General features: G+C 42.8%; 1 pseudogene; it reads right to left on the bottom strand.

Moving 5' to 3' along the window:
- Positions 1-249: 249 nt before the first annotated feature.
- Positions 250-25,482, bottom strand: LOC136515408 (carboxylesterase 15-like; annotated as a pseudogene).
- Between the last annotated feature and the right edge of the window lie 2,036 nt (positions 25,483-27,518).

Genomic DNA, 27,518 nt, shown 5'->3' with positions numbered 1-27,518 from the left:
GTGGAAATTAATTGGGTCCCATGTGTCAACGCGGTGACAACATAAGGAGGAATTAGGTGCTGGCAACCCATATGCTAGCACATCACCAAGAGGTTATTCTGTTCGTACAACGTCAGCTTGAAAACAAATTGGAGAACTACAAATGTATCCTTCAATTTGTTTAGACAGCCGTCTTGTGGATCTGACTGCTTGCACTAATGAACTTATCGAATTGTGAATGAGGCCTTCACTACTAGAGGAATGGCCCTATCACAGCGGGTCATATGCACTGTGAGTGAAAGTACGAATAATTAACACAGTTTTTGGTGTGAAATTTGGAGCTTCACAGCTCATAGCTTGAACTCCACTTACCTCTCTATCTTCATAAATCATACGAGCTCTCTGTAACAGCATTTTTTAGATAATAGAACAGGGTTCTGGCCTCTACATCGTTTGATGACATACACAGCTGTTCAAGTACAACCACGAGCTCTTAGGCTCATACCAAAATACATTGGAGAGATAAGATAAAAAACTAAAAGCTTCAATTCTATTCGAGAACTTCCATCCAAACTTAGTGAAGACCTCCATGATCACTGTCTCCAAGAGTCTGTAACCATTTTTCATGTTCTTTCTTGTTGTTTCTTCCTCCCTATGCAGCAGCGAACCACGTCTGAATCCAATAGGTTGTGGAAAACTAGTTTAGTTTGTTGAACAAGAATGGGGCCATTCACATGTAACAATGCGATGATATCACATTTTACTAAACTACATTATAGTCGTCCAACCACACAATGCTATCACTAATAGCTACTACAACTTGTCCATATTCTTAAAGGGATCTAATCCTAAAAATATGTTTTCTTGCAAATAGAACCCATGTTCAGCAAATACCTTTACATACACTCACACACCACATTTTCCAAAAGCTGACATGTAAGATGCTCCCCTACCAGATACTAAAATATACTGTGACTATATGGATGAGGCATAATATCGATGGACATAATATCCAAAGATATCTATTTTTTGTGTTCGATCTCCAACAATTCCTCATCACTACATAAGGAAGTAACTATATCGATGTGCACCATGTTCAGTTTTTTTCCACCGGAAATTAGTACATCAGGAGAAACACAAATCTTGACTACATATAGCAATATTTGCTAATCGGGCAGCCATACTACCCCTTGAGGAGACGTTCTAGATGCCACAAATTTTTAAATAATGGCAGTGTTGTGCTCCCGCCAGCTCCACTATCTGCTAGGTTCCGAGTGCACTTATAATCCCTTTTTTGCCAAATTTGGTGCTCCATCAATCGTGTGTAGTTAGTTATCGTGTGCCGAATGCTTCCTTTAATTTCCTGGAGAAAAAATGGGATGCTTGCAGCACAAAATCACTGGTTGGCTGAGTAGGCAATGCTACCTCAATCTATACTGTAAATTGTAGGCTGTCATATAAAACAACAAAATATATAACTTGAAATTTCATAATAACAAATCAAGTTAATTTGTCAATGAAATCTGGTTTTTCTAACGAGCACCACACATCTTTTTCATTGTAGTCTCTCAGGTATCCTTATGAAGCAATATTTGTTAATGAAGCAATAATTTTCCTATCTTGTGGTTTCATGCCACTTGTCGAACTATACTAATTTCAACATTTATGAAAGATACTAAACTATATAGACACAGCCTATATTAATTGTAGGCGATGAAATGATTGACGAGCACTGTTATACTGATTCATTGTGGTTTCGACAAATGTTTAAGAATTGGTAGTGAGTGGATTTCCTGTAAATTTGCTTCAAACATAAATTTGGGTTTGTTGCTCTAGAAAACAGGAATACTTCATGATGATGAATCATCAGGTTAAGATCGATCTAAACCAATCCACATGCCAATGGTTAAACAACTTATTGGAAATGCAAGACAGCCAATACGAAAATGCTAGAAAATCTGCCACTATTGAGGGATGTCCTCAGCGCCGAGGAACATGTGATAGGATGTATATATATGCGACTCATTCAGATTATGAGTTCAAACAAATAATAAAACTATTTGAAGTATCCATGATGGGTACCATTGAATAGGATAGAGAAGCTCTATCCTGGATTTCTAGTGGTATATGGAATTTTTTGTTTAGAGCACGCTGCTGCTGATGTCGCCAACATGAACACATATGTTGATGGCTGCTAGTCTTGATGTCATGGTAGAGCACCATGCGGGTGTTATGGTGGTGGACGTAGTGGAGCCCCGCCGTGACGTTGCCTGCGATGTCGTAGCAGCTTGCCCAACTCAGCACGGGGCACTGCTGGTGGATGCCCCGCGGGGACAGGTGCTGGTCCAGGCTGCCGTTGGGCATGTACTCGTACACCACCAGCAGCTGCCCTTTCTTGTAGCACCAGCCTGACAAAGTTTCGTGCAAGAAACGTACTCGTCATCAGGAAAATGAACAATATCTATCTTGTCCAAGGTACTCTGTATGATCTGTACAGTGGTGATGCCCAAGGCATCGGGGAGCAATCGGAAGGAGTTCGGGCTGCGTGGTGGCAATCGATAGCCCGGGCAGGAGACAGGCTAGATCCAATACAAAAATATAAAACTCACGTGAGATGTTTAAGGGCACAATCTCGGTTACCAATGTACCCTCTAAAACAAAATATCCATTTTATATATAATTTTCCTCTGTTAAAATAGCTAGAAAAGTAAAAATAAAAATACCTAAAGGAATCAACAGTATACTTTTCTAACCATTTTTAAAGTGCTTGTTCTATTTGTTGGGTGATAAATTATGGGGTAACTTATTCTCAACATTTTCCGTTTTTCCAGCTGTGTTGCAACAGATTGCAGGAGATGTCGTCCCAGATGCCTCATATTCCTATGTAACCAGGCTGTGCTAGCATGTGGACAAAAAACTACAAACAAGAGATATGCATACGACGTTTTAAAGATATATAATGAAAGCATCGTCACACTCTAAAAAAGGATACTGGTCAGGTCCAAATTAATAGGCAATGGAGCCTCTATTCATACAATCGATCTTGATTGTACATAGAAAAACAACTTAAAATTACACAAAATTTCCTAAGTAATCAAGTTAACTAGCCAATGGAAATATCAAAATCTTTTCATCTCCAGTATCTAGATGACGTGAGGTTTGATATTGAAGCAGAAAATTAATTTCCATAAAAAAACAGAAAATTAATAATTTGACTAACCAAAAAAACCATATACCATTAGAAATTGAGGATAGAGCTTCTCTATACTATTCAATGTTACCTATCATTGATACTTCAAATATTTTATTATTTCTTTGAATGCAGCACATGTTCCTTGGCGCTGAGGATATATGACGACCGATTTTCTAGCATAAAAATCTCTATTATATACACTACGCCAGATTTGCACATCACTGTCGGATTTGTGAGAACCGGCAGTGATGTACCTTCACTGTCAGTTATGAGCTTAAAAATAAAAAAAATGATTGGGGCTGGGCTAAAACCGGCAGTGAAGGACTACATCACTGCTGGTTTGTGGCTTGATCCAGCAGTGTTTTGGCGGCCACTTATCACTGCCGGTTTAAGCTAAGAGCCAACAGTGATTGGGCTCTATCACAGTCGGTTCTAGCCAAGAACCGACGGTGATAAGCCTACAACACAAAAGGCTGCAGCTATCCTCTCCTTCCTCTTATCTTCCATCCCGAGAACAGAGGCGCGCGTTCGGACCCTTCCCTCTATTGTTGTGGTTGCTCATCACCATGAAGCTAGTACTTGGATTTTGAAGAATGGCTTGATCTTTTTGCTTTAAGGTTAGTAACAAACATCCACTCCTTTGATTTTGTTGCTTAATTAGCTTCGTTTTGATGGCTACATTGCTTGATTCTCATTCTAGTTCTTTCTCCATTCTAAAGAGCACTTTTTCAATTGGATATTTGTGCAAGGCTCAAATTGTGGTGAATCCATCATCCAAAAGGTTGGTGGCTATGAACACATTTAAATTCCTAGCTAATTATTCCATGGTGGTCAAGATCATCATTGTTAGTATGTGATGCTAAAATTAATTCTTAGAAGTAGAGTAGAATAGTTGTTCTTCAATATTGTGCAATAATTGTTTTTTACTACGATTTTCAATTTACAGGGCCGGGGCTACCAATTTCAATTTTTCAGTAATTAGTGTACAATAATGTTTTCCAAAAATGGTACTTTCGAGCTACAATTGTTGTTCATGAAGCTCGATTTCTTATTAATTCTTTGTAATTACTGTCTCAGTATTTTTTTGTGCAGAGATGGATCGAGAGTGGATGCATCTGTCCCGAACGGATAAGCGGTGCATGCATGGCGTCAGCTAGTTTATCACCGATGCCAAAGCCCATACAGGGAATGGGAACCCTATCTTCTGCCCATGCAAAGATTATAAGAATCATAGGAACTTTCGTCAAATTGAGTCTATATGATCACACTTGATTACCAGGGGGTTCATGCCAAACTATACGATATGGACTATGCATGACGAGGTTGGTGTGAATGTTCTGCAGGGAAACGATGATGATGTGGACATGCCTAACGTAGCCATCCACGATGCTGACGAGGAATCCAGTGTCAACACGGAACCTATGGCCAGAGTTAATAATGTGTTTAGGAACACGCTAGCTGACGACACCGAGGATAACGATGGCATTTCTCAGCTGCTACGTAATGTAGAGACCGGATGTCTTAGTGAAAGACAACTGAGAAAGCTAGAGAAAATAAGACAAGATAGCAAAACACCACTGTATAGGAATTGTCCAATGAGCAAACTGGAAGCCGACATCATGCTGCTAGAGTTCAAATCGACAAAAGGATTGAGCGATAAAGACTTCGATCAGTTGTTAGGTATAATAAGAAAAATGCTCCAAAAAAAACGAGTTGTCAGAAAAGACATATTTGGCCAAGCAAATGATCTGCCCCATCGGCCTCGAGGTTGACAAAATCTATGCGTATTCCAATGATTGCATATTGTACCGTGGAGAAAAATACAAAGACTTGGACAAGTGGCCCAAGTGTGAAGCTCTACGGTACAAGGAAGGGCCGTCAGATGAGGGTACCCAGACCAGAGGAGGTCCCGTAAAGGTCGTTTGGTATTTCCCTATAGCTCCCCGGGTGCATAGGCTGTTTGCATGTGCAAAGTCAGCCAAGCTGTTGCGCTGGTATGGTAAAGAGCGTAAGAAAGATACAATGATGAGGCACCCCGCCAATGGGCATGACTAGAGGACTGTCAATACTATGTTCTATAAGGACATCGGTGGAGAGGTAAGGCACCTTTGGTTTGCTTTGAGCACAGATGGGATGAATCCTTTTGACCAGGTCAGAAGCAATCTTAGCACCTGGCCAATGATGCTCTGTATATACAACCTTCCACCTTGGGTCTGTATGAAGCGGTTGTACATCCAGATGCCACTACTGAACCAATGGCCAAGACAACCTGGGAATGACATCGATGTGTTTCTAGAACTAGTGATCGATGAACTAGTGGAGATGTTTGAAAAGGGTGTGCTGGATGTTTGGGACGAGTATAAAAAGGAACATGTCACGATCAAGGGAGTACTTATTGCTACAATCACCGACCTGCCAGGTCGAGGTTCGTTGTCCGGAGAGAAGACAAAAGGCTATACTGGATGTGTCGAGTGCTTGGACGACACCGATGCGGTAAATCTGCCAAATAACTCAAAGATAGTTTATATGGGACACCATAGGTTCCTACCTAAGGATCACCCTTACCGTAGGAACAGAAAAGATTTCAATGGTACTATTGAGAAACGCTTAGCTCCAAAATATCGAGACGGGCCTGCGATACTTTGAGAACTCAACAAACTGGAGGTTGTCCTTAGGAAGGGGGACAATGCAGTAGCAACGCCTGATGGGAGCGTTTGGATGAAAAAATTAGTTTTCTGGAAACTACCTTACTGGCTATTTCTGAGTATGCGCCACTGTCTTGATCCCATGCACATCACTAAAAACGTGTGCGCTAACACTCTTAAAACCTTGATGGACACCGGGGGGACATCGAAGGATTCACTAGCCACATGCCTGGACATGCAACACTTGGGAATTAGGAAGGAGCTGCATCCCGTGGAGCTAGAGAATGGCCAGTTCGAACTTCCGGTTGCGTCATGGACATTGAAGAGGGAAGAAAAGCGTGCGCTTATTTCTTTCTTCAATGAACTCAAAGTCCCGACGGGCTACTGTACAAACCCGAAGAGGCTAGTGAACATGAGAGAACTCAAGTTCAACTATGGCCCTATGAAAGCCCATGACTGTCATGTCATTATGACTCAGCTGCTCCCTTTGCCCTACGTGGTATCCTCCCCCTAAAGGTCCGCGCTCCAATCATAAAGCTTTGCTCGTTCTTCAATGCGATCTCAAAAAAGGTTATTGATGTGTCCACGCTAGAGCAGCTACAGCGGGACATAGCCAAAACTCTCGTTAGGCTTGAGATGCATTTTCCACCAACCTACTTTGATATCTCATTGCATCTGCTCATTTATCTTGTTGACCAAATTAGAGCCCTTGGCCCAATGTACCTGCATCAGATGTTCCCTTTCGAATGATTGATGAAAGTTTTTAGGAGGTATGTTAGGAATAGATTTAGGCCAGAAGGGGCATGGTTGAAGGATGGTCAATGGAGGAGGCCATTGAGTTCTGCACATATTATCTGGACATCAAAAGGGTCGGAGTTCCAGAATCTCGTCACGAGGGACGACTATGTGGCAAAGGAACGATTGGGGAGAAATCTGTTATAGTAGACGACCCTGTTTCTTTCAGACGGGCACAGTTCGCTGTTCTCCAACAAGCCGAGGGTGTGATGCCATACATTGACGAGCACAGGCAATCACTGCAAACTCTGTATTTGAGCAGGTCACAGGCTTGGCTGGATAAAAAACATAAGGAGAAATTTGTCAGCTGGTTGCAACGTCTCTTGCTTGGAATAAAGTTGGGTAATCAACTGGATGCCTTAGCCAAGGGACCTTCGAGTACATATCTTAAGTACCAAGGGTATGAGATCAATGGATTCATATTTTACACAAAAAAGCAAGATGGAAAGAGCACATACCAAAATTGTGGTGTTCGTTTTGATGCTCACGATGAAAACAGCAACGTGCAGGTGACATACTATGGTTCGTTGAAGGCAGCTCTTTTTCGCTGCCAATGGGTTCGGCTCGAGGAAATCAACAATGATAGCGAAAGGGTTCACTACCGTTGATCTCACTAAGACCACATACAGAGACGTCCCCTTCGTCCTTGCAAGAGATGTTATGCAAGTCTTCTATGCAAGGGACAACAAGACAAAAGGAAGACTAAAAGTAGTCCTAGAAGGAAAAAGGAAGATTATCAGTGTCGATAGAGTGATGGATGAAGAAGACTACAGGGGCTATCAGAAAATGCCTCCATTCGGGGCGAACGTACCCCTACCTATCCTTCAAGAGGGTGACGAACCTGCTTACGTACAAATTGATCACAATGAGGCCCTCATTGTTGATGCATCTAAAGATAGTTAGATTATTGTTAACTATGTAATCATTATGCAGACGTTGTATCAGTAATTCGTACTGAATATTTAATTTATATTTTGTGCGCATCTATACAATTTAATTATTGACTATGTAATCAAATATTAAGATGATGTCCACAAACACTATTATTTGATAATTATAGACCATTAATTAATTATCATAGAATTAAATAATCAAGACACAAATTTTTGTGTTATTTTAGAATATAAACTAACATCATTATTTCTATTAATAAATAAATAAAGAAAAGCAAACTAAGCGAACTCCCTATCCTAGCTCAGCGGTTAAGGCCGCGCACTCTGTACTCTGAGACCCGCACTCGAATCCCAGGTGGGCCAAACTTTTTTGATTTTGCATTTATTATTTAGTAGTGCATTACAATGGGATAAAATAAAAAAATAAAATCATTCTAAATGAACTTACTATCCTAACTCAGCGATTAAGGCCGCGCACTCTCGATCCCGCGACCCGCGCTCGAATCTCAGGTGGTCCAAACTTTTTTATATTTTTTACAAAAAGGCTGCGATGGCAGGCTCCAAACCGACAGTGTTTTTTTATATTTTTTTACTAAAAGATGGCGGCAGGGCCCTTCACTACCGGTTTTGGTTTTAAAACCGGCAGTGATAGCTTCTATCACAGTCGGTTGCTCAAACCGACACAGAAGGCCCAATTCACTGTCGCCTTTTAAACTAAAACCGACAGTGATGTGTAGATGCTCCTCACATGCCAACAGTGCTCCCATGACCACAACAGTTGGAACACTGCTCCCACCTACCCCAACAACTTTAGTTTAGAAATAAAAATATACCATGACTGCTAGCCCCTACAAAATGGCACTCGTATAGGAGCTAGCCTCTCCATACATGTTGGTTTCAGCCAGACCTTATTAGTCATGATACAATGTTTTTTTCTCACAACAAACTATAGATATCGTTAAGCATCGTAGTCCACCAAAATGGTGCACACATGAGGCCACATTCACTATCGGTTCTATTTAAAAACTGGCAGTGATGTCCATGCCCCCCTATATAAAACAAACTGCCGGCCACATACATCGATCTCACCCACCCACGAACTCTCTTAGTCTCATTTATCACATTTCACTCTCACTTCTCAAGACATCCACTCTCTCTCTACGTGATTTGGTCATGACTCCTGTATTTTTCAATGGTATTGATATGGTGTCTTCTCCAATATTCTATCTATATTCATTTGATCTATATTTATATTCATGTTTCTTTGCATTCTACATTTATATATATTCTTATTCCTTACATTCGATCTATATTTAATTATGTTGCCACATTTTACTTGGAAGAATTTTTTTGTGCATATATTTTATGTTCATTTTTTTTACATTTTATCGATCAGGTGGTATGAACAATGGACCTCCCCCACCATAAGAACTAGGTTTTCACCCTGGCAATGAGCCATTCGCTCCTAATGTGGCCATTCCACGGTTCCCTGTTTCAGCTATTGTTTGAAATATTTTCCAACATCTTTTGTTTTTTGATGCTAACAAATAAGTGTAATTAGTTTAATATCAGTGTTGCATGCATATATGTCACAGACTATATCCCTAATAGATTGGCTGCGAATAGCACTTAGCTATTTCTTTATCTTGGACATCGTCGAGAACGCGACATCTATTGCAAGTGGTCGGCTATGGACGTGTGAACTCATTTTTTTATCCCTGTGAGGGGTTCAAATCATCGGAACCATATCCACGGGACGGGAATACAGAGCTCGGACGTGATAAGCGCCCAATTAAGTGTCGTGCGCATCTGTTTAGAGGCACTTCGATATATTTGCTATGATGTGTCTGATTTCTCACACTTCAAGGCACTTGCTTTGAATGTTGGTGATATCCCCGTCTCGCAAGCAAGCGAATGGTTTGTGAGCTACAACCATGTGGATGTGGTAAAATGGTCACTTATACCTGAGTCGTGGTTATTTGTTGTTTATTATTATAATAACATTCTCTATTTTTTTTCTTTTTCTCCGCATGCAGATTGCGCTCCAGGACCTTACCTATGCTGCATGTGGCTTGTGGGCCGTTCTCGACCAAGCTACGGAGCAACTCGGGTACGATTAAGACTTCTGCAATGGTAACCTCGGCCAGCTCATTGTAGAAGGACACTAGTACTACATAAGGATTACTAACAGGGGCAGTGGTCGTTCAGTAGGTTACATCTATGACCGACCATTCTTTCGGTATTATGAGGCACGAGAGAGTGCACTCATACGGGCATTGGACTTCATCGATACAAGCGGATACATAATCCGAGACATCAATTACCATATATGGCTACAGAGGCATGTTAGTGTGCGTGGCCCGATCGATCTCGGCAGTGATTCTGATAGTAATTAATGTTTATTTAGCTAAGTTTTCAAGGTCGTAGTTTAATTGGCTTCTAATTTTAATACGAACGGCTTTACGTGTTTAATTATTGTCATGCATGTAATTCGTGTAACATTTGTTGGGCAACTAGAAATATATATTCCGGTGTCGTATTGGTCTCAAAATTATTCTTAGGCTTGCATGTGCCACGTGTGAAGGAAACATCAAGTTTGGGATTTTCCGGAGATGGTTTGCTACTTTATGAGGTTTAATTGAATTTCCGCGCGACGACACCTATTAATTATAGGTTGAACTGAGTCTATCCACGAAAAGATCTGAAATGGTGCCAAACCTTTACACAGGCTCTAATGTGCCCTAGGATAAGAATTTTGTGGAGGTGGATGAAAAAATCTATTGGGTCTAAGATGAAATTCACACTCTTTTGTCTCATTTGGCACAGAGAAAAATATATTAAATAAAAAACTGATCAGAAAAACCTCAGATCCTGTGTGGGGTCTTAATTTGGGTGTACATGCTTGCCAAAAAAATTTTAAGCTATTTCGACATAGGCGGAGTATACATGCTTCACAGAGGTACATTTGCCTTTTCATCGAACCATGACTATACACGTAGGTTATCAAGTTTTCTATGGTTCATAGGTATTCCGGTGTCGTATTGGTCTCAAAATTATCCTCAGGCTTGCATGTGCCATGTGTGAAGTAAACACCAAGTTTGGAATTTTTCGGAGATGGTTTGCTACTTTCTGAGGTTTAATTTAATTTCCGCGCGACGACACCTATTAATTATAGGTTGAACTGAGTCTATCTACGAAAAGATTCAGAATGGTGCCAAACTTTTACATAGGTTTTAATGTGCCCTAGGGATAAGAATTTTATAGAGGTGAATGAAAAAAATCTATTGGGTCCAAGATGAAATTCACCCTCTTTTGTCTCATTCAGCACACAAAAAATATAATAAATAAAAAATGATCAGAAAAACCTCAGATCCTACGTGGGGTCTTAATTTGGGTGTACATGCTTGCCAAAAAAAATTCAAGCCATTTTGACATAGGCGGAGTATACATGTTTCATAGAGGTACATTTGCCTTTTCATCGAACCATGACTATACACATAGGTTATCAAGGTTTATGTGGTTCGTACGTATTCCGGTGTCGTATTGGTCTCAAAATTATTCTCAGGCTTGCACGTGCCACATGTGAAGAAAACTCCAAGTTTGGAATTTTTTGAAGATGGTTTGCTACTTTCTGAGGTTTAATTGAATTTTCGCGCGACGACACCTACTAATTATATGTTGAACTGAGTCTACCCACGAAAAGATCTAGAATAGTGCCAAACTTTTATATAGGCTCTAATGTGCCCTATGGATAAGAATTTTGTGGAGGTGGATGAAAAAAAATCTATTGGGTGCAAGATGAAATTCACACTCTTTTGTCTCATTCAGCACACAGAAAAATATAATAAATAAAAAAATAATTAAAAAACCTAAGATCCTGTGTGGGATCTTAATTTGGGTGTACAAGCTTGCCAAAAAAATTTCAAGCTATTTCGACATAGGAATACATATGCTTCTATTTATTCAGTATATAAAAGAAATTTTTTAATATATATAAACATCAATGTCGGTTTTAAAAAATTGACAGTGGTGAGAAGAAACCGACATTGATGCTGGTTATTACTGTCGGTTTATTTTGAAAACCGGCAGTGATATATAAAAAATTAAAAAAATTGTGCCAACCCTCGGGTTTTAGCTCGGGTCTCGGGCTACAGAGTTGAGACACTTAACCGCTACGCTAGTATATGATGTGTGCCAAGGTTTATTTATTTTGTATTTTTGACCTTTAGACCGCTTAATAAATTATAAAATTAAACAAAAAAATTGTGCCGCTCGAGATTTGAACACGGGTATTGGGGGCTAAGTTGTGGGGTCTTAACCGTTGAGCCAGTAGGAGGTATTCGAAAGAAGTGGAAAAGATAATATACTTATGCTGTAACCGCTACACGACAATCACTACCGGTTTAAAGAATGACCCGACAGTGATATTTCTACATCTCTATCGGTTTAGACTTACAACCGGCAGTGATGTACCCCCATCACTGTCGGTTTATAATTAGAACCCGTAGTGATGTGGTCTGGTATAAAAGCCCGGCGTGGGTTGAAATTATCCAAATTTTAACCCCGCGCCAACCGTTCCCAGCCCCGCGCTCCTCTTCTTCGACGCCGACACCGGTGCACTGCCCCATGCCGGAGCACACGTCCACCGCCCCCCGCGTCGCCGTTCCCAGTCCCGCGCTCCTCTTCTTTGATGCCGACGCCCGTGCACCGCCCCACGTCGGAGCACACATCCACCGCCCCCCGCGCCTCCGTTCCTAGCCCCACGCTCCTCTTCTTTGACGCTGACGCCTGTGCATCGCCCCACACCGGAGCACTCCCCACGCCGTCCACCACCCCACGCCGAAGCACCGCCGAGGCCTTTAGGAGCGCGCGGACAGCTACTTTTCCCACCCCCATGGTGAGTGCGTGGCTCACTGCCCGCTAAGTGTTTGATGAAATGCCCCACGGTTGTTGTCTTCCCAATAGCAGCTGATTCCTATTCGATTGAGTTACATGTTGTTACTCCTTGGTTTAGCTATCCTTGTATGTACATGATGTTACATAAACCAGTTAGTTTTTCCCTGAAGAGATTATGCTACCTACTGATTTGTTGAGGACCTAGTAATCATGGCCCTAAACTGATTAAGAACCATTGGTGTTATTTGCTTGTTGTCGCAACAAGTTATTCCCTCGAGTCACAGCTAAGTGACCTTTTTGCGCTGTGTGCAGTCTAAGTATTTAAACATTGGTCATCAACACCTCTTGATATAGTTAGATTGAATATGTGACAATGATATGAGCATATCTGTCTCGAAGAGAAGTTGCATAATATTATGATATCTCTGTACTTTGTAATTATTGCAAGCAATGGAAACTAGCAGTCAAAGGTACATGTTAATGACTGTGGACGTCTTATTTGTGATGGTCGGGAGTGTTCTGTTTGTGTAAAAGTTAGATAAAAATTTCTGCTCTTGCTTAAGCAATGATGGATTCTTGTCAAATGTGTACAGGTATAATCGCTATAGGTAGAGTGTCAATTGATTTTGATGAAATGTATAGCATGCTTAAAAAAGACATCTATAGATGTTTGTTCTTGAAAAAAGTTAAAGACAACTTTTAAAATTGGCTCGGCAACAGCAGCAAGTATGATTACTAAACCACATTGATCTCCGAATAATAAATAGTCCAATTATTGAGGTAATTTTTTATCATGTCAAGGATAAAGAACATTAAATAGATTTAGTTTGGCCATATAACTTGAATAATAACTCTTGTTCAGTGAGTTACCATTACCACTTACCACATGCCTAATTTACTTAAATGTATAGGCAACCATGGCATGGTATGTAGTGCATGTTGGTCACATACCTGGGATTTATCGAATCTGGGAAGATTGCTATGCTCAAGTCCATCGCTACCCTAGTAATTTGCATAAAAAATACAACACAAAAGCTAAAGCTTTGAGGGCCTACTATAGTCATCCGGCCTACCTTGCAAACCATGGGCAACCGGCCTACTATGGTCCAATGAATGCAAACCATGGCCATCCACTGGCACTGGAGATCGAAGAGAAGCCACCCGCCAAAGATGTGAAGATTAGGAGAATTGCTCCTTGGTCTTGAAAAGATGTCATGCTTTTATTTATGGCTATGGTCATCGCTTTTCTTATTTGGAAGTTGATGTAGGCATAGTTTTGTAGAACAGTAGGTGAACTTTGTTGTATGTGGTCAATCAAACAATGAATTTGTTCTAGGTGAACATATGCTATTATTTGAATTTGTTGTATGTGGACTTATTATTAGACTTTGCATTAAACATATTATATATATATATATATGAACATATGCTATTAGTAGTTGTCCACGGCTAAAACTAACCATGATCATGTCATAGCCATGACTCATCGTCGCCTGTTACCCCATTGTCGAAGAATAGATCGGCAACAAGAAGCGGCTGATATCACTGGGACGGGAGAGCCGCATGATCCAACAAACGGTGACGGTGTCAATCAAGTCGGTGAGGACGAGCAGCCATGGACCCTGTTCGGCCTACTCAATCTAGGTCAAAATGACCAAGACGGCCAGGTAACTTTGGTATCATGTGACTATGTAGCCACACACATTAATCAATTGAGAGGGTCATAGCTTACTTGGTGTCTCTAGTAAGAGCCTCCGCCGGCCGAGGAGCCAGAGGGTTCGGGTAGCAGGAAAGCCAGATCCAAGCGAGGCGTGTCAAAGATTCCTGTTGGTAGGAATGCACACTAGCACATTATTGAGTTCAATGAATTTGGGGATCCACTCTCACCGCCTATAGCTTTGACCAAATATAAGACTATCCTCGGGTTACTTGTTAGGGACTTCATCCTGATTAAGTATAGGAAGTGGATTGGGAAAGATGATGACTAGTGAAGGGTTCCCAAAAGTGAGAAGGATTACATATGGGATGTCAACATCCTAGAGTATTTCACTTTCCTAGCCGAGTATGACAGGGAGTTAGTCAAGAAAAAAGCAAAAGAAATCATGGGGACAAGCTTCAAGAATTTCAAGGGGACATTGTACAAGAATTTTGTCCTCCAAAATAAAGAGCCAGATTTCGATGGTGGATAGTTTAGCAAGCAGAAGGACTTCTGGCAGGATTTCAAGAAATATAGGTTATCCGAGGAGTACTTAGAACTGAGCAGGAAGAATAAGGAGAATTCGCAGAAAGCAACGAATCCTCATCATCTCGGCTCTCATGGCTACGCTAAAAAGATGCCAGAATTTGAAGCAGAACTTCAAAAGATGGATCGCCTTGCTGAGGAAGGCGTTCAGGTTGAGACCGTCGATTGGGAGCCTAGATCGGTATTATACTGTATGGGAAGAAATGTACGGCACGCCGAGGATGGGAGCTTTAGCTCCTCAAATCAACCCATGAGCGAACTCATCCAAAGGATCTCCCATGTAACTAAGGAGGCGAGGCAAGGGACTCGCACTCTAATAGGGAGAAAGACGTGCTCACCCAAGCACTCGAAACCAAGGAGCACCCCGGTCGCACTAGAGGAACCAGTGTTGTTCCTTGGAAACTAGCATTCCCCTAAGAATCTAACACTTACCGGAGCCGCTCGAGGGGTGGAGCGGAACAGGAGGAAGAGTATTTGAGGAGACTAAAAGAGATGGAAGACAGAATGGAAGCATGGATTGAGGTGACCGTTGAAGCACGAGTCAAGCAAATTTTGCTGTCCAAGGGGTTGTAGTACCACAAAACCCTACTCCTACTGCCTTTAGCCCACAGTTAGGGGTCACAGCAGCTGCGGATCGACCCCGCTCGACCAAGAAGAGGCGAATGTGCCTCATCCGGTGGACGACATCACTGAACCCTTCAATGTCAGGTTGTACATCTATCAGGAATGGACAAAGGACAAGGTGGCACTCGGCCAGGCCAGGCCTGTGGGAGACAGGACAATTAATGGCCGCCCAATTCCACTAGGGTATGCTAGCGTCACCATTGACAAAATACTTGATAAGAAGTATAACAAGATACCCATTGAGTACTCCATAGTGGAAGACAGGCCGAAACTTGGTCAAAACAAGGGCTCTCAAGTGGCCTAGCGTAAATGCTTCATTAAGCTTGACCATCAATTGTTCTCTGATGATGAGGATGACTACGAGTCTTCGCCCACCCGCGATGACCACTCACCATCTCCCAACAGAGATCACTCCTCTCCTCATCCGGAACCATCACCCCTAAGAAGACAGAGGTCTCCTTCTATTCCTCCTCGTCCGACTCCATCTTCATCAGCCCTGAGAAAAGAGATTCCTCCTCCTCCTCCTCCATCTTCATCAGCGTCGGGAAAATAGAATTCTCATCGTCATCCACCTCAGCCCAAAACAAGATCAAGGACATCCTCGTAGTCGTAGAAAAGGTCATTTGATTCGGTCGCTAATGCTCCCAAATTGGACCAACAGAAAAGAAAAAGGCCATTTAGTGGCAGCATTACAACCTTGATGAAATAAAAATTTACAGCACACATCTCGAAGGAAGATTGTGTTAGTTTCTTCAATCTCTATGCCTCACTGCCTTCGTTTTTTTGAAGTACGAATTTGAAAGGCAAACACAGAATAAATACGCTACAATAAGAGACGAAGAAATACACAATAAAGATTTAAGGAACATATAGAAGTACGTCGAAGACAACCCAATATTAACCATGGAAGAGGCCGCGACCATCTATTATGATGTACAAGGCACGACAACACCGGCAATGAAGTATGAAAGGAGCAATCTTTTGGTTCCTGATCATGAGTATAAAAATCTGACAACATATATGCGCCAGTTACATGAATATTACATGGCTTAAGCAATAGAGACGGATGACTTTGGTTTTGAGGTTATTATCCGTTCGCCACATGTTTTCCATTATCCTAAAGAAGAGAAGTTCGATGTCGAGTGGGAGTGCTTGTTCCAGCTATACCAGAAATGCTCTCTCGATGTTCAAATGTTGACGCTGTGGACTATGTAAGTACCCTACACACACGATTTTACAATTAACTACTCTCTCGAGACACAAATTGTTAACTTTTGAGCACTTTCTATGATTTTATATAGGTGTATAGCAAAATTTTGCATTCTAAAAAGCAAATAGGATTACATAGGCTTCTTGGACCCATGCGAGTCAATGAGAGGAAATGTCTAGGCCTGTATGGATGTGATGTGGAAGACCTGAAACAGAGATTGATTGCTATTTTCGATGAATTCACGATGATGAAGAAAACCCACATACTTCTATCCTACAACTGTGAGTATGTGTTCTCGGCTTTTAATTTTATGCTTCTTTTTTCGTTAAGATTATTCGATAATTAGGATTTTGTGATTGCAACAACCATTTCGTCTTCATTTGTGTTAATCTTGCCAAAAATCTGCTCGAGGTGTGGGACTCAAAGAAAAAACCATTTCATCATCTGGATGCACTGGTGGCAGTGCTGAATTAGTAAGCGATCCTAATAACATATTATTTTCTAATCACACATATCACTTTCTAATGTTTCTCCCTTTAATGTTACTCAGTGTCCGAAGAAGACATATCGGTGGAACGCCGGTCCCATTCAAGGTTGTCGAAATAGAGGGGAAGTACCTATCACAGCCGATAGGAAACAATGAATGCGGGTTTTATGTAATGTGGGCAATGCTTTGCTACATCGGCGGGAAATCGGAAGAAGCCAATAAGTTGGTGTGTATAATCCCTATTTTATTTATGTCTGTTAATAATTCAACAAAATGATTTACTGTTCCTCTTTGGATATCATCTTTTTTAAACGACAACGTAAGAAATATAAGCACGAAAGACTGCTAGACATGGAGATTGTCGCACTACAATCGGAGCTGACAAAATTCATCTTAGCCGAGGTATTGGAAAAAGATGGAGTATTTTCCATTGCACAATCCATGAAGTACAAGGACAAGTATGGCCTAGAGCAGCTCGCCAGATTATTGTAAGAAGTCCGAGAAGCATTGCACAATCTGTGAAGTCCGAGAATATTTCTTTTTTGTTTTGAGTTATCGAGATCTTGATAAGAACATTTGAACTGTAACCGTGACATTTGTAATGTTTAATATTGATGGACCTGTCGTCTACGTAGTGTATATAAAGTGAAACCCGATTCCACAAAAAAATATAAATTAAAATAAATTATAAAACAATAAAATACAAAAGGGCACCGCCGGTTAGCAACAAACCAGCAGTGTTGTCGTAACCATCACCGCCGGTTAGAAACAAACCGACAGTGTTGGCTTGCTCAACACTGCCGGCTTGAACCATGAACCGACACTGATGGTTACGACAACACTGCCGGTTTGATCCATAAACCGACACTGATATTTACTACAATACTACCGGTTTTATCTATGAACCGACAGTGTAGGCTTGCTCAACACTGCTGGCTTGAGCCAAGAACCGACACTCTTGAAGCAACCGTCACTGTCGGTTGGCACTACAAACCTGCAATGTTGTTCAACTAGACACTGCCGAGTGGAGCCAGGAACCGACACTGTTTCTATAGATCAGTGTCGGTTTTTAAGGACCGGCAGTGATGTCAACCCCCCATCACTACCGGTATGCCACTGTCGGTTTAAAATCCGGCAGTGAAGTGGGTTTTTAAACCGGTAGTGATGTCCAGATCTAGGGTAGTGATATGTCGTTTCATCTTACAATTTTGCTGGATACAAAGCATAAAACTAAATAATATGTATACAAAAATCCTGATGCTGATGAAATTCCATTTTTTGTGTTACTTCCCTTCACCTCTTCGGCTCTTCTAGTTGCATAGCTTGGTTAATTAGTACCGTATAGACCACTGCACAGCATGAAGGAAGCAACAAGATTGACTAAGCACCAACCTCATATTTTTTATTGGCATCAAGAGCCGTGTGCTCGTCACAAGTTAAGAAACGGGCCATCATCATCATGCTTCGGGTTTTGGACACCGCTAGGTCAAACATTAGTCTGGGCATGCACATTATTGATACCACCTTTAACTATCTTTTATATGCTGAATTTGGCTAGCTGCTAGACGGTCTTCATCTTTTGTGCATGCAACTCTCCACGAGACATTTCATATGCCTCCTATTCCAAGATCACCACACTGTGCTTGGAGCCCCACAATCTGCAAGGTTCTCAGTGCAGTTAATCTCTCTATCAGCCTAGTTTGGTGTTGCATCTACATGGAGAGAGTGGGTAGAAAACTACAGTACAAACTTTCTACATGTGAATTAACCGGTTATATCAGAGCTGCTTTACTGACCTGCGAGCTTTTGGGGATATGCGGGCATGTGGTAAGATTCCTCCAATTATCACAGTAGGAGACGTTCTCCGGATGTACCAGCTGAAGGCTTCTGTTCTGCTAGCTTGACAACCAATTGTCTCCGGAAGTACCAGCTGAAGTTGCCTGGCTGCTAAATCATCTTCCCGATCTGCTCAACTAACACAGGAGAAGACGTTCCAGATGCCTCCTATGCCAAAAACAACTCACTGGGCATCCGGCTCCATTATCTGCTAGTTAGTAGAGAAGAGACCTTTGATCCTCGGTCAAAATAGACTCTAGTCCCGATATTTTTTGCACCCAGGACTAGAGAGACCTTTAGTTCTGGTTGGAGCCACCAACCGGGACTAAAGGTCCCTGCCCAACGGCTACTGCGTCAGACAGAGGTGGCAGGGGCCTTTAGTCCCAGTTGAAACCACCAACCGGGACTAAAGGTAGACTTTTACTCCCGGGCCGTGGCTGCGCCGGGGGTTGGAAAGTTACCTTTAGTCCCGGTTGGAGCCACCAACCGGGACTAAATGTCCCCCCTTTATATCCCGGCCGTCTCCTTCTTCCTCCCCGAGCCCGAGCTCAGCACATTTTCAAGCTCACTGCACTAGTGTTCTTGCTTCCTCCCTCCATTGTTCCTCCATCCATTCTTCGATTTCTCCGTCGATTTCTTCGATTCCTCTGTCGATTCTTCAGTTGTAAAGGTTACCAATCTCATACTCTCATTTTTCATCATTGGCTTATCTCATATTGTTCACTATATATATATTCTTTTTATGGTGTTTTTTTATTTGTAAACAATTTGAGCTCAAAATAACTTATAGTTTGCATATTTGGATGAAGAAAGGTTAAAGTAGGTATTTAAAATTAGTATTCACTTTTTATTTCTAGCATGCATAGCACACTTCATTGTTTAGAGATATAGATAATTTTATAGTTTTTTAATTTTATTTGTTTATAAAATGAGAAATTTATAGTGTATTAAAAAATGAGTATAGAGAGTAGATGGCAACTGCTTCCGGGTCCTCGGCCTCTCATGGGTTTCCAAAGCGACTTAGGCCGGGCCTCCGTCTTATTCCATGCGGCAAGTGTCGTGATGAGACAAAGATTGTGATGGAGTACCGAGTGAAGAAGGAGGGTCCCAACAATGGTCGTATCTTCTACAAGTGTCTGGATTGCAATGTGAGTTATTTTATCGTATTTTATTATTATGGTTAGTTTATACCTATTTTCATGATGGTTGTGATTAAAGTTCTAATTTTTTGTTTTAATTTCAGTGGAATGGCAGTGGGCGATGTTCAGGCTTCTGCTGGGAGGAAGAGTATGTTGAACTCATGTACAAATATCTTTCACAACAGGCAGATACGGCGGCTAATGAGGCAGTGATCCAGCCGAAGAAGCCCAAAGATGTTGCACAATCGGGGGATCTGTCTGTTTTAGTTGAGATTGGTCGTAAAATCCTTGTGCTCCTGAAATATATTTTAGCTTTAGTTCTTTTAGTGGTAGTTGGGATTGTCTACATTGTAGCGATGCTTTCATAAATTTGTACCTTTTGTGGTGGCACACATGTTGTATAAATAATTAATTATGATCTAGGTTTTAATATGGTATTTATGTTATGTAATGCAGATGAGCCAGCATTGGATGTACAATGCTGATCGCCGCTCCCAAGAGTTCATTGACGGCGTGCATTCTTTGTTACGTGCGGCCGAGGCAAACAAACACGACGGTTTCATGTGCTGCCCATGTGCCATATGTAAGAATACGGTGGAATATCCTTGCTCAAGGACTCTTCATTCACACTTGTTCAAGTCGGGTTTCATGCCAAACTATATTTGTTGAACGAAGCACGGAAAAACCGGCGTTGTAATGGAAGAAGGTGAAGAAGAACAATAGGACGACAATGATATTATTCCCGATGGTGCATGCTTCAATGATACTGCAATGGGAGAAGCTGAAGAAGAGGTAGCCATAGAAGATGAGTCTACTGATGATCTTTATCAGGTCATTCGTGACGCACAAAGAGAATGTGAAAGTGAAAAGGAGAAGATCAAGTTCGAGCAGATGCTAGAAGATCACAAGAAATTGATGTACCCAACTTGTGATGCAGGGCAGAAAAAGTTGAGAACCACACTAGAATTGATGCAATGGAAGGCAAAGAATGGTGTATCTGACATGGGATTTGGAGAGTTACTAAAAATCCAAAAGAAGATACTTCCGAAGGACAATGAATTGCCCACCACTACCTACGAAGCAAAATAAGTTGTCTGTCCTATGGGGCTAGAAATCGAGAAGATACATGCATGTCCTAATGACTGCATCCTGTACCGTGGCAAAGAGTACGAGAAATTAGATGCATGCCCGGTATGCCATGCATCGCGGTATAAGATCAGGCGAGATGACCCTGGTGATGTTGAGGGCGAACGTCCATGGAAGAAAATCCCTGCCAAGGTTATGTGATATGCTCCTATAATACCACACTTGAAATGTCTGTTCAGAAACAAAGAACATGCAAAATTGTTGCGATGGCACAAAAAAGACCGTAAGGTAGACAATATGTTGAGACACCCTGCTGATGGGTCCCAGTGGAGAGCAATCGATAGAGAATTTCCAGAGTTTGCAAATGACGCAAGAAACTTAAGGTTTGCTTTAAGTACAGATGGTATCAATCTTTTTGGAGAGCAGAATAGTAGTCATAGCACTTGGCCTGTTACTCTAAGTATCTACAACCTTCCTCCTTAGTTATGCATGAAGCGGAAGTTCATTATGATGCCTGTGCTCATCCAAGGTCCGAAGCAACTTGGCAATGACATCGATGTGTACCTGAGACCACTTATTGACGAACTTCTCATTTTGTGGAATAAAGAAGGTGTACGTGTGTGGGATGAGTACAAACAGGAACACTTTGATCTGCGAGCATTGTTGTTCGTAACAATCAATGATTAGCCTACTCTAAGTAATCTTTCAGGATAGTCAAACAAGGGATATAATGCATGCACACACTGCTTCGGTGATATTAGAGGTGCATTCTTGAAAAAATGTCGAAAGGTCGTGTACCTGGCCATCGTCGATTTCTTCCTACAAATCACCCCGTAAGAAAGAAAGGTAAGCATTTTAAAGGGAAGGCAGACCACCTGACCAAGCCTCACAACCAAACCAGTGAGGATGTACTCGATATGGTCAATGATGTGAAAGTCGTCTTTGGAAAAGCACATGGCAACCAACCTATTCTGAACGACGCTAACGGTCACGCACCCATGTGGAAGAAGAAGTTCATATTTTGGGACCTACCCTATTGGCAAGTCCTAAAGGTCCGTAGCTCGATCGACGTGATGCACCTGACGAAGAATCTTTGTGTGAACCTGCTAGGCTTTATGGGTGTGTATGGAAAGCCTAAGGACACATTTGAAGCATGACAGGACCTGCGTTGTTTGAGAGAAAGAGACAACCTGCATCTAGAGAAGACAGATGATGGACGCCATTACTTACGTCCTGCCAGCTACACTCTAAGCAAAGAGGAGAAGGAAATCATGTTTGAATGCTTAAACAACATCAAGGTACCATCTGGATTCTCCTCGAATATAAAGGGTATTATAAATGTGCCAGAGAAGAAATTCTGTAACTTAAAGTCCCATGACTGTCACGTTCTCATGACGCAATTACTTCTAGTTACATTAAGAGGAATTCTACCTTCAAATGTACGTCTAGCCACCATGAAGCTATGTGCATTCCTCAATGCAATTTCTCATATGTCAATTGATCCAACTGATCTAGCTAAACTATAGAATGATGTGGTTCAATGTCTCGTCAGCTTTGAGTTGGTGTTCCCTCCTTCCTTCTTTGATATCTTGACACACCTCCTAGTTCACCTAGTCAAGGAGATTTTCATTCTCGGTCCTGTATTCCTACACAACATGTTCCCCTTAGAGAGATTCATGGGAGTCCTAAAGAAATATGTTCACAACCGTGCTCGCCCAGAAGGAAGCATCGCCAAGGGCTATGGAACAGAAGAGGTCATTGAGTTCTATGTTGACTTTATTCCCGACCTTGACTCGATTGGTGTTCCTGAATTGAGACATGAGGGGAGACTAAGCGGAAAGGGGACACTAGGGAGGAAAACATATATTGGTACGGAGGATGATTATTTCAATAAAGCGCACTACACAGTTTTATAGAACTCCTCTTTGGTAGATCCGTATATTTAGACACACAAGGATCTCTTACGATCCGAGTTTCTAGGGAAGACTGAAGCTTGGATTACGCGTAAGCACATAGAAACTTTCGGCGGTTGGTTGCGAAAAAAATGTCAAGGTGATGAGAGCATCCATGAGCAACTGTATTTATTGGCTATGCAACCATCATGGCATATCGTCACATACAAAGGGTACGAGATAAATGTGAACATATTCTACACAGTAGCCCAAGATAAAAGGAGTACCAACCAAAACAGTGGTGTCCGCATAGATACCACAGACCCAAATGGGAATAAGCAGACATATTATGGCCGCATATATGAAATATGGGAACTAGAATATACACCTACTTTGAAGATCCCATTGTTCAAGTGCCAATGGGTCAAGGTGACCGGAGGCGGGGTAACAGTAGACAACGAGTATGGAATGACAACAGTAGACCTTAGTAATATTGGGTACAAAGACGAACCATTCGTCCTTGCTAAGGATGTGAATCAGGTGTTCTATGTCAATGATATGTCTACCAAACCAAAAAGAGGGAAAAACGATAATGACTCAACCAAAGAGCCAAAGCGCCACATAGTTCTTTCAGAGAAAAGAGTCATCGTGGGAATTGAGGACAAGTCGGACATGTCAGAAGATTATGAAAAGGATGACCGAATTCCGCCCTTCAAAGTGAACAAAGACCCTAGCATCTTGGTAAATGATGAGGACACTCCATGGTTATGACGCGATCATAACCAAGGGACATACGTAAAGAAATTCACTACTGTGCCCACTTGATGATATACTGATTTAATGTAGTGTGTGTTTGAGATATTATGTAATAATTATGAATTCAGATGTTTATTATGTCGTGTTTCAAATTAAATCAATGTTTGATTTGGTGGGATTTCTCTCTCGAAAAGTTAAATTAGGATATTGAGTGATGAAAAATTAAAATATTAACGTTAAAATGATGTGAAAATAAATTTCCTGTCCAAAACCAATAGTTTTAATAATTTTAGTTAAACACTATATTTTTGCATTAATGAAATAATAAATATTAGTAACATTATGTTTTATAATTATAACAAAAAATAAAAAAGTTAGGTTATAGATTTTTCCTATGTGCAATAAAGAAAAAAATCCATATTTTTAACAAAATAATTTTATGCCTTTTATTTAATTTACTATGTATTTAACAAGACTATTGCATTTTATTAAAAAAATTTGCTCAAAACATGCGGAAAACGAAACTGCAGCCCACCTTTACTCCTGGGTGGGAAGCCCACCCGGGAGTAAAGGTGGGCTGCGGTTTCGTGGCCCGCCAAAAAAAACCTTTACTCCCGGTGCGTGTTACCAACCGGGAGTAAAGGTATAGGTATACCTTTACTCCCGGTTGGTAACACGCACCGAGAGTAAAGGACCTTTACTCCCGGCTGGTGGCTGGCACCGGGAGTAAATCTCCCTGGTATATAAGCGCCAGTGCCTGGCGCAGATCGATCCCCTCCTCTTCTTCCTCGTCGAACAGCCACCCTTTCTCCTCTTTTTCCTCGTGCCGCCGCCGGTCGCCACCCCACCTCGCGCCAACGACCTCGTGCGGCCCTCCACCGCGCGCACCTCCGCATTCGTGAGGTGAGTTCTCTCGGCTTTCTCTCTCCTATATGCGGCATAGTCCTATATGCGGTCGTGCAGCACGTCCTGGTCCGGGTCCACGACGAGCAGCAGTGGGAAGGCGACGTCGTCCAGCGGGACGCTGTCCGGCCTGAACGGGTTGGCCGCCGGGTGGTCCCTGGTCGCACCGACGGGCAGCGCCAGGCGCCACGCCTGGTCGAACAGCGTCGTGCCCATGAACTGGTGTTTGTCAACAAGGCCGGCCACCTCGGACGCCGTCCTCTCCTCGGCGGCGAAGAAGGGCCAGAGCAGGATGCACCCGGCGATCCGGATGATGGGGTCGAGGGCGAGCTGCCCGCTGCCGTACCGGACGGCGACGTGGTGCGCGATGTTGCCGCCGGCCGAGTCACCGCAGACGAACACCCTGCCCAGGTCGGCCGAGTCATCAGCCAGCCACGGGTCGGCCTCGGCCTAGGCGCGGAGCCACGATAGGATGGCCTCGGCGTCACGATGCATCGCGTGGAGGCGGTGCTCGGGCACCAGGCGGTAGTCGACGGAGAGCACGAGCGCCGGGAGCTCCGCGGTGAGCCTGAGCGCTCCGACGTGGAAGTGGGGCAGCTCGAAGCTGCATAGGCAGAAGCCGCCGCCGTGGAAGTAGACGAGCACCAGCGGCTTATTATTGGTCGTCGTCGTGTTGCCGTCGGTGGGCCTGTACATGCGGAGGTGGAGCGCGTGCGCGGCATCATAGACGACGTCCTTCCACTGGACGGGCAGGTTGGACGGCACCTCGCCCTAGAGAAGGAGCGCGGAGTACTCCGCGGAGCGTGTCACGGTGCCGTCGCTAAGAAGCTGCACGATGCCGAGGCAGTCGTCCACGACGTGCGGCGCAGTGGCTGAAACCGCCGATACGGGCGAGGACGACGACATAGCAGTAGCAGGCTTAGCTGGGGACTTGTCAGAGAGGCAGTAGCTCAAGAGCTAGCGCACTAGTGGTAGCTCTCTCAAGCAATTGCGGATCCTTAATTTAATTAGTGATTTATTATTTAGATAATGAGGACAACGACAAGGCGACAAGCTCCCCTTAGTGTAGTGTAGAGGGATGAATGGATGATAAGCTTGAGGTTGTGCTCAAAGGTTGGTCCAAGGGTTTATATGGCAGAGCACCGCCGCCCTCGTTAGGGTTTATACGACGGAGCACCACCACCCTCATTTGCCCTAGGGTTTAGGGTTTATACGGCAGAGCACCGCCACCCTCGTTTGCCCTAGGGTTTAGGGTTTATACGGCGGAGCACCGCCGCCCTCATTCACCCATGTGTACAAACATATATACGATGGAGCGGAGCACCGCCACTCTCGTCACACCGCCCTCTCTCGCGGCCTAGTCGATCTACATTCATATTATCGTTATCGTTAATGCTAAACAATCACACTAGGGCGAATTGTGTCAGTGACTAGGGCGAACCGCATTGTTGATGTCACCGACGTGGTTCACCCTAGTCACCGACGCAATTCGCCCTCGGCCGTTTATGTATAGCCCTAATTCGCCCTAGTACCGACGCAGTTCGCCCTAGTGTGGCGAATTGCGTCCGTGACCGAGGGGCAAGATTTAATAATACATATCGTTCGTAGATTTTACGCAAGTAAGCAAAGATTTGATGTACTATATATTGGTTTTGTTTTTTGAAGCTAGATGGCCGACCCGAGAAACATGGATGAGGAGGAGTTGATGATGAATTTGATCAACACTGGCACTCAAGTTGCCGGCGATGATGGTGCTAAAAATAACATGCAAGAGGATGCAGATGATGGGAGTCAGTACTTAGCTCTTGAACAAAATGAGCAACAATATATTGGCCAAGTATATATTTTTTATTATTAGCTATTTATATTATCATATGTGTTATGTGTGCTCATGACATTAAAAATAATGTTTATGTTTTGTAGCCCTCTGGATCGACATCAACAACTACAACGAAGAGTAAAAATGTTTGAGGTCCCAAAAAGCCATTGGAGGGCCGCTTCATCATCTCGGAGTTCAATGTGGATACAGGCGAACCGGGGGGGGGGGCAAATAAAACAAAATTCATGCACCACTATGGTTACCTTGTACGGGACCGGCTCCTGATTAGTGCCCGCGAATGGAAGAAGAAGACCAATGCTCCTCATATCAGTTTTGTCTCCGATCGTGACAAGACGTTAATTTGGAATGATGTCTTGGAACATTTCACGCTCCAAACAGATGGTTATGATGATATAATAGACGGTGATGAATTGAAGGAGCGAGTTAGGGATTGGGCAATGAAGAAGATGGCCACCCAGTTTCAGACTTGGAAGAAACACCTATACACGACGTATGTCAAGAAGAACATAGCACCAGATTTCACTGTCCCAGGCCCGATCTCAAAGCAGAGGCCCTATTGGGATGAGTTTGTACAGTACAAGACGTCGGAAGAGGGTGTGAGTCGGGTGATAAAGAACCAACATAATGCCCAACAGAAGACATACCACCATAACTTGGGATCAGGTGGCTACCCGACTGCCATTAAGAAGTGGAACAAAATGGAAGCAGACCTTCTTGCCAAGGGTATCACACCAGAATCACTCGAGTGGGGAGAGCGTGCAAAGAATTGGTTTTTCGCTCATGGGGGAACACTGGACCAGGAGACAGGGAAGTGCATTTATGGCGCAAGACTGCAAGAAGCAGCAGAAAGATTGTTTTATGCTCAGAGAGCTACTGCTAGTGGTGCGTTTAGGCCCAACAGAGAGAAGGATGAACTGACATACGCCATCAAGACTATTGAACACGATGGCCGAACTAGAGGCAAAGGAAGTGTCTCGTGGGAGCATGGATTCTCTCAGGATAGACCTTCCTACAGAAGCCGCCAGAGAAAGAAGGAAGAAGAGGCATAGCGGCTCCAGAGGTTGGAGGAAGCGGTGCATGAAGCACAGGAGTGGGAAAAAAC

This window comes from Miscanthus floridulus, chromosome 17 (assembly GCF_019320115.1).
Source record: "Miscanthus floridulus cultivar M001 chromosome 17, ASM1932011v1, whole genome shotgun sequence".
Taxonomy (NCBI): Eukaryota; Viridiplantae; Streptophyta; class Magnoliopsida; order Poales; family Poaceae; genus Miscanthus; species Miscanthus floridulus.
This window is presented reverse-complemented; position numbering and strand designations above follow the sequence as displayed.